The sequence below is a fragment of the Nuphar pumila genome, chromosome 2 (assembly GCF_984573655.1).
Source record: "Nuphar pumila chromosome 2, dmNupPumi1.hap1.1, whole genome shotgun sequence".
In the NCBI taxonomy this organism is placed as follows: Eukaryota; Viridiplantae; Streptophyta; class Magnoliopsida; order Nymphaeales; family Nymphaeaceae; genus Nuphar; species Nuphar pumila.
The window spans coordinates 411754-420787 of record NC_143250.1 but is presented as its reverse complement, the minus strand read 5'-3'; positions in this window follow the sequence as shown (position 1 = coordinate 420787).

Sequence of the window (9034 nt, the reverse complement as noted above, 5' to 3'; positions counted from 1 at the left end):
GTTTACAAGAGTGTGGTAAGTATCAAACAATACATATCATTACTTTGAAGAGAAGAGGGAAAGCCAAAAAAAGAATAAGGAGGAGGAGGAGGAGAGAAAAAGGCAATTGAAGAAGAAGAAGAAGGAGGAAGAAAATGAAAGACAATTGAAAAAGAAGGATGAGGAAGAGAAGAAAAGGCAAATGATGAAGATGGAAGAGCAAAAGGCAAAGGAAGAAGCATCAGGATGAGGAAGAGAAGGAAAAGCAAAGGAAGAAGAATGATGAAAAAGAGAAAGAAAGGCAAAGGAAGAGAAGAAAAGGCAAATGAAGGAGAAGGAGGATGAGAAAGAGAAGGAAAGACAAAGGAAGGAGAAGGAGGACGAGGAAGATAAGGAAAGAGAAAGGAAGAAGAAAGAGAAGGAAAGGGAAAGGAAAAAGCAAGAGGAGGAAGAGAAAGAAAGAAAAAAGAAAAAAGAAATTAAAAACAGAGGAGAGAAGCGATGAAGTAAAGGACGAAAAAAGTAGAAAAGCAGTGGGAGGCGACAAAGCAACAAGAAAGGCAGAGGATGGAGGGAGGGGATGAAGAGGAGAAAAGTGTGACCAAGGTACATAAATTGATCATGTCTGGCATGATTTACTGTGATAGGTACTACTGTAATAGAGATTACTATGTATAACGATTATTGTGATAGTGATTAATGTATAACGATTACTGTGAACGATTTACTATGATATGTATTACTATGTATAATGATTACTGTGATAGCGATTACTATATATAGCGATTATTGTGATAGTGATTACTATGTATAGTGATTATTGTGATAGCATGTGTGCAACAGTTATTATTTATATTGATTACTGTATACAACGAGGTGTAGAAGTACAAGTGAGACTAATTTATAATTGATACGAATAATATGCTATTTTGTGTTACAGGAAGGTCAGAAGATAAGTGGTGCACAAGGTGAAAAGCTCAGAGGGCGGTGTCAGTGGTCTGTAGTGCTATCGTGGTATGGACAACTGAGTGAATATCATAAGGATCGATTATGAAATATGCACTTTGGCAGACTTCTGGACCATCATTATTTTGAAACGTGCTGAAACACCATGACTCACCTAGTAAATAAGTGGAATCATCAGACGAACACATTCCAGTTTAATTCTTTTGAGATCACCATAACCTTAGAAGATATGACACAGATTACTGACCTTAAGTGTCATGAAAGTGTTGTTCTATTACGAGATTCAAACTATAACGCAAGAAAAAAGTGCACGACCCTTCTAGGAATGTCGATGGACGACTAGAGTCAATGTATTTTTGGTGAAAGCAATTTTACATCGATGAAAAGGTCGGTCCGCTACATGTGCATCTGAAAGAGCTGACCAAGAGTTGCGTGACTTCCTTCTTTATTTTTTTGTCTTACTTTATTTTTCAATTATTCTGATTCGAGAATAAGTTACTTGTGGTTGCAGTTCTTGAAAGACTTAGATGAAGTCGACAACTGGGCATGGGGTCCTGCTATGCTTGCACACTTGTACAATCAACTTTACCGTGCGAGTAAGGGTACAAAAACCGTTGAGGGTTTTTGGCCATTTGTTCAGGTATTTGTTTATTATATATTTAGTACTTGTAGACCAAGCTCGTTGAAGGTTGTAGTGTTACTAATATATTATTTTTGTAGGCCTGGGCGTGGGAGCATATTGATGCGTTGCGTCCTCAGTGTGGCCCTACGATTTATGGTTTTTCAAAGATCGGTCGGTGAGCTAGAATAAATGTCAAGGACGATAATGTTAAGTTCATTTTAGATGGTCTGTAACTAAATGAGATAAATGATTTAAAATCGTTTGCAATCGCTTCAGCATTTATGATTCAATAGTATAAATCATTGAAATGTTTAGTATTCTTAAGTAATCATCGTTGCAGGATTTTGTCTTCGTTAGTACAAATCATTATCGCTTTAGCATTTATCTTTTAGTACTGTAAATTGTTGTAATCGTTTGCATTATTAGTAACAGTCATTGTAATATATTTAGCACTCATTATTATAAATAATTTTAATATTTAGCATTCATTAGCATGAATAATTGTCTATACCTAAACCATAATCTCCAATGTACTGTTTGTGTGGAGACCGTGTGGAGATGGGGAGGACGAGGACCAAGAGCTTATTGGTGAGGGTGCGAGACTGTCTGACCACGATATTTGACTGTTTAGCAATTATGAAACCAAGTTGCAGCATGGTAGTCGAGTTTTCCTACAATCTGGTTTAGGACAGTCTATCCCAAAGAAGCCAGTGGAAGTCAGAAGGAAAATGAATAATGGTGGGGCCAGGAACGTGAATTGACATGAATGTTACATGGAACAATTGGATAACTGGAACAAATGAGGTGTCCATGCCATAGCGTATGATTATAAAGAACGACAATATAATCCCAACTATTTCCAAAAATATTGGAAACCCATACGTCAAAATCTAGAGATTAAAAATATTGAGAACCCATGCCTCCCTTTTGTCCCCCATCATGTCGCATCCCAGCAACACGTCCATCATCTCCCTCCGGCTACAATAGCGATTATCTCAGTTACAGTACACGATGAGGAGCAAACACAACTCACAAAAGATAATGTAATCTTTGGCACAAGGTTCGAGATGTTGGAGAGAGAAAATAAGGACTTACGAAAGTAGGTGAGCAATTTGGAGAGACAAATGCGGTCACTGGTATAGATGATGACCAATGTTTATAATAAGATCGAGGGAACCAAGAGGCCACTGAGGATAGAGAGTCCACCAAGTAAAAGAAAGAGACGATTTGTATGTCATCATTGTCAATCTGAGTCATCAAGTTCCACAGAATAAATGATAGCGATTCTTTTTATCCTGAAAATTATTTATTATAATTATATAATTCTTTGTTGTAATTCTATAATTATTTTTTTTTACATGACATTCTTTAATTGTTTAATTCTTTTTTTAATAAGTGTAACACACAAGTGCTACTGAACAGATCGTTGTAATGTTCGACCTTCATAAACAAAAGTGATCGCATTTGCTTTTTATGAGAGATCACGATTGGCTTGCAAGCAGTTGTATATAAGAGATCGTGATTTGTTTTTTATAGAAGGTATTCTATCACGATCTGTACAACCATCTCACCTAAACCCATCAAATAATCGAACCAAATCTGTTTGAATATTCTATTGCGATTTTTCTTCACGAGCTTTGTCCTAGGAAACGATACATTCCATTGTAATTTACACAATGACATTCAAAAATAGCGATAAAGAAAAAATAAATAAATTGACATGATGATTAGACTTAGTAAAGAACAAATCAAGTTAACTTCATCAATACAGACGTCATTGTGTATATCGTTCTGGGATAATATCTGGTACAATGATTCAGATGCAATACATGTACAATGATTTGTCTTATCGTGAATTACACAATGATTGATAAAACACTAAAAGTAGAAAGAAATAATTGTCGAAGGTTATAGTCTTACTAATATATTGATTTTGTAGGCCTAGGCGTGAGAGCGTATTGTCGCGTTGCGGCCTTAGTGTGGCCCTGCGATTTGTGGTTTTTCAAAGATTGGTTGGTGGGATAGAATTAATATAAAGCAAGATAATGCTAAGTTCATTTTAGATGGTATGTAATTAAATGAGGTAAATGGTTTAAAATCAGTTACATACAATTCAACATTTATTATTCAGTAGTATAAATCGTTGAAATGTTTAGCATTCTTAAGTAATCATTGTTGCATGATTTTGTCTTCGTTAGTATAAATCATTATTGCTTTAGCATTTAACTTTCAGTACCGTAAATCGTTGTTATCGTTAACATTCTTAAGTAATGATCATTACAGGATTTTGTATTCTTTAGTACAAAATATTATCTCTTAAGCATTTAACTTTCAGTACCGTAAATCGTTGTTATCATTAGCATTCTTAAGTAATGATCATTACAAGATTTTGTATTCTTTAGTACAAATTATTATATCTTAAGCATTTAACTTTCAGTACTGTAAATCATTGTAATCGTTTGCATTCTTAATTAATGATAATTACAGAATTTTGTATTCCTTAATACAAATCATTATCGCTTTAGCATTTAACTTTTAGTACTGTAAATCGTTGTAATCGTTATCATTCATAAGTAATGATCATTGAAGGATTTTGTATGCCTTAGTACAAATCGTTATCGCTTTAGCATTTAACTTTCATTAGTACAAGTCATTGTAATTGTTAGCATTCTTAGTAATAGTTGTAAGATATTTAGCACTCGTTATTATAAATAATTTTAACGATACATTACAACCATATTTATTTACATGAGTATTTAGTTATAATACATCATGACCAATGGTTTGGCTTAGATACAATATATGACCATCATCATCATCAAAGAAAATAGACATCATCATCAGCATCAACCTACGTCCAAATAGTGATATGCTTCAAAACATACATTATCAACATCATCATCAGCACCTTCAGTTTACTGAGTGACCTTCTCTAGTCACTAGGAACGATTGAAGGCAAATCTATCTACCAATGGAGGTCCTTATCTGTTTGCAAGTCTTTTTTCATGAAGTATATTGGCAGCAAATAAAGGTATGGATCCCAACAGACAGAGAAGATGCAACCCACACAACTAGCATATTTGTCATGAAGTATATCGAAGATTAGGCAAATATTTTTCTAACTAAAAAGTATGGTTTACGAACGATTGAGAGTCCGACAATAGGAATAGATCAAATAGATGGTCATCAACACCCACTAGTCTATCATGCAGAATATCTATGCTTGCTCCGGTATAACGACAAAGATTGAGGATGATTATGGTCGTTATATTCTGCGTAAGCTTAGATATACTTCATGACAAATATGTCACAATCGTATGTGTCATAAATATATTGATGTATCCACAGAAGATAACCACTATGATCATCATCAAAGATTATACAGATCTTTTCGCATGGCATAAAACAACTACGGTATCAACATCAAACACCATCCATCAAGCACAGGTAGAAGGAACACAGAAGAACAAAGAAAAAAGAAAATTACAAGAAAGAAGAAGAAGAAAAAGAAGAAGAAAAAGAAAAAAAGAAGAAGAAGAAGAAGAAGAAGAAGAAGAAGAAGAGGTTGCTCTGCCGTAGAAAAGAAAGAGGAAGAAAAGTTAAATAGATTAGGGTTTTAGACCTGGACAACGAGTCGGGTTGGGTCACTCCCCCACCTAAACACATCACACAAATCGAGACATTATTTAGACTAGATAAACTATAAATTGAGGTAACTTTATAAATACAAATTGATGTACAAATCACAATGATGTTTATTAGTAAACTACTAATCTAGGTAACTTAATAAATACAAATCGACTTACAACCATAATACTTTAAGTTTCATAATTTAACAATATTTGTCGTATTATGATTTTCTGTTATGAGCTTTGTCAATGTGAACGATATGTCCTATCACGATTTACACAATGACTGATTCATAAATGGCGGAAAAGAAAAACAATAAACAAATTAAGACGATGTTCAGTCTAAATAAAGTAAAATCGAGGTAACTTCATAAACACAAATCATTTTACAACTTGATACCAAATGTTTAGTCTAAATATGTCTTATCCCATTGACTAGTTTTGTAAAAGGAGATGAAACAACATTTTTTTATGTAATTAATGTGCAATGCAATTAATTTGCATGCGGTTTTTGAAAACGAGCGGTAGGTGAAACAATGATTCCTTTATATATGAATGACATGTCGCATAAGTTTAGGAGGGTGACACTTTGCTTTGCTTCATGATTAAGGAACATATGAATCGACAATTCTTTTAGAAATGATGTGTTTGTGAAACAAACATATAACCTGCTTCATCACAAAGGGGGTATCAATATCAAGAAAGGAGACGACGACAACTACACGGCCATCGATGTCGATGAAGAAGACGATGACAGCTACACGACCAACGATGGTGATGAAGGAGATGACCATAGCTACATGACCAGCGATGGCGATTCATGCGTATATTGTCTAAAGCTTGTGACTAGTTTCTTCAATATTTGTCTCTTTTATGGCGTATATTCGATTTGTGTTGTGTATTATAGAAAGCAATTTCAATATCGTTTACTGAATATTCTGCTTATGTTAGTGGAACATCCACAAAAAAAGGTGAGCAAAAATGCTACAAATAGCTCTAAGAGAACATCAATCGGCTGCAAGATGAATTTGCAAAAGGAAACACTATCAGTAATTTTGTACGTATGAAACCACTATCAGTTATATATTTATGTATGCCATGGGTATCTATGTTCACAAGTTCATATTTTTTGCAAACAAACTATATCCAATTTCGTCAAGTATATTCAAAGCAACACAACAACCAATACTAAATGCATTGTCACCCCTTATTTCATGATATATATGTTCTCTTATTTGTTTATTTTCTTTTTTGTTTTACTCTTGTTGCTTCGTGTTTTAACCTTACTATTATCACTGTTTCGTTCAATAGACTTACGTCTACTGAAAGCCATACACCATTGGATTTCAAAACGCACTACCATGCTGGGGTAACGATTATCACTGTGGAGACTTTTGGTCAAGTGAAAAGGTAAGTGAAAAAATTTCTTGTCCAAGGTTTAGGCCTAACATTTCTAACATGATTTGTCTATCGATGTCTAAGATATTGTATCAATTCACAGATATTGATTCCTACACTCTGGCAAACTGCTGAGCATTGGGTCTTATACGTGATGGATTTACGAAAAAAATAACTATGGTGCTATAACTCATTGGACTTTCACACTGGTGTACAACGTGACATTATACATTTGGTAAGTTTTTGTCTATAAGTGTGTTGTATCTTTTACGGTGACCTAGATTTTACTTTATTCTGCATTAACCACAGGAGGGATTCCTAAAAGATGTTTTGGGTATCGATATTGGCGAGTGGAGCTTGCTCTGTGCAAACCATGCTTCTTTATAAAATAATGGCGTCAATTATGACATATTTGTAATGAAATATATTAAAGCAATATACAGTAGATGAGAACCTAATTTCGATGTTGTATGCTCTTTATTATCCTTTGTTATTGGAGACTTAATTTATATATTGGTGTCATATTACATTTTTGTTGCATGATGATATACCTGGATTCTGCATAGAACTATGCTAAAAATTGACTTAGTTTCTAATTGCGAAAGAGAAAAAAACTCAACCGACAAGAGTACTTACAAGGCAACGACCCCTAGGGATAATATGATGTACAAATTTTTTTAACAGATTTTGTAAATTGTGTATACCAAATTATTTATACAAATTTTGTAAGACTGTATACAAATTATGTAAATTCCTCTGGGTTGAAATAAAATTTTAATTTTACTAAACACGCGAGTAAGTTTGACTCTTATTTGTCACCTCTATAGACGACTACTCTTTGTATATGTATCTCTACTTACAATTTGAGAAATCTAAAGTCTTTCAGGCCATTAGTGTGGTTTCTAAAAAAAGAAGGCATTATGCCTTAGTATACCATGTGTAGGTTGGCTTTGACATAAATGTTATTTTGCAAATAGTATTTATCCTATCACGATTTGCTTTTTGTGAAGTTTGTCTATGTGAACAAATCATTGTAATGTTCTCCTTTTGTAAATGAAAATCACAAAAGTGATTGGCAATGTGTACGGTGAACAAATCGGTGTAATGTTTGCCATTCGTTAATGAAAATCGTAATAGCGATTACCGTTGTGTACTGTTAAAAAATCGTTGTAATGCTCACCCTCCGTAAATGAAAATCGTAAAGCAATTACCATTGTGTATAGTGAATAAAGCCTTTTAATGTTCTTTCTTCGTAAATGAAAATCCTATAAGCGATTAGCGTTGTGTACAATAGAAACGAGTTATTTTCTGTAAGGTGACATTCTATAAGTGTAGCACACAAATGTCACTGAACAAATCATTGTAATGATCGGTCTTTGTAAATTTAAATCGAACAAGCGTTTATATAAGTCTGAAAAGATTTGCACAAACATTCATAAATGGCTGAAACGATTTGCATAAACATTGACTGTGCACTTTTACAACATTTTGTACTCATGCAAAAACTTTCATAAGCGGTTTAGGGTTTAGGGTTTAGGGATTTAGGGTTTAGGGTTTAGGGTTTATGTAGTAGGGTTTAGGGTTAGGGTGTAGGGTTTTTGGGATTAGGGTATAGGGTTTCAAGATTTAAGAAGCTACCGCGACAATGATATATCTTTGTTTGTCTTTATGAACAATAGCGATATATAATATCGCGATTGACGAGCTTTGTGTTTTAGGTTTATGGGTTTTTGTTTAGGAATTTGGGTTTAGGGTTTAGGATGACGACCTTTGTCCATGTGAACGATATATCCTATCACAATTTACAAGTTTATGCCGATTTAAGTCATAGCTGCAAATCGATTTTGCTGCAACGATTTGTCCTATCACGATTTGTTTTGATGAGCTTTGTCCAAGTTAATGATTTTCCTATCGTGATTTACATAATGACTTATAAAAGACGAAAAAGAGGTTGAAAAATAAATCCACACGTGACGAGCTATTGTGATTTGACTGATACATCCTATCGCATTGATTATTTTTGTAAAAGGTAGATAAAATGATATTTTTTAATATAATTAATGTGCAATGCAATTTATTTGCTTATGCTTTTTGAAAATGGACGTTATTTTTTTAAAAATTGGTGGTTTGTGAAATGATGTTTCTTTTACATATGAATGATACATCACACAAGTTTTGGATGGTATGGCTTCGCTTTGCTTCGTGAACAAGGAACAGACAAACCGATGGTTCCTTTATAAATGACATGTTAGTGAATCGAACATATATCTTGCTTCATCGCAAAAGGAGTATCAATATCGATTAAGGAGACGACGAAGGAGAAGACAACAGCTACACGACCAACGATGGTGAATTAAACGTATATTGTCTAAACGTCGTATCGATTTTCTTCAAAATTTGTCTCTTTTATGGTGTTTATGCGATTTGTGTTGTATACTAT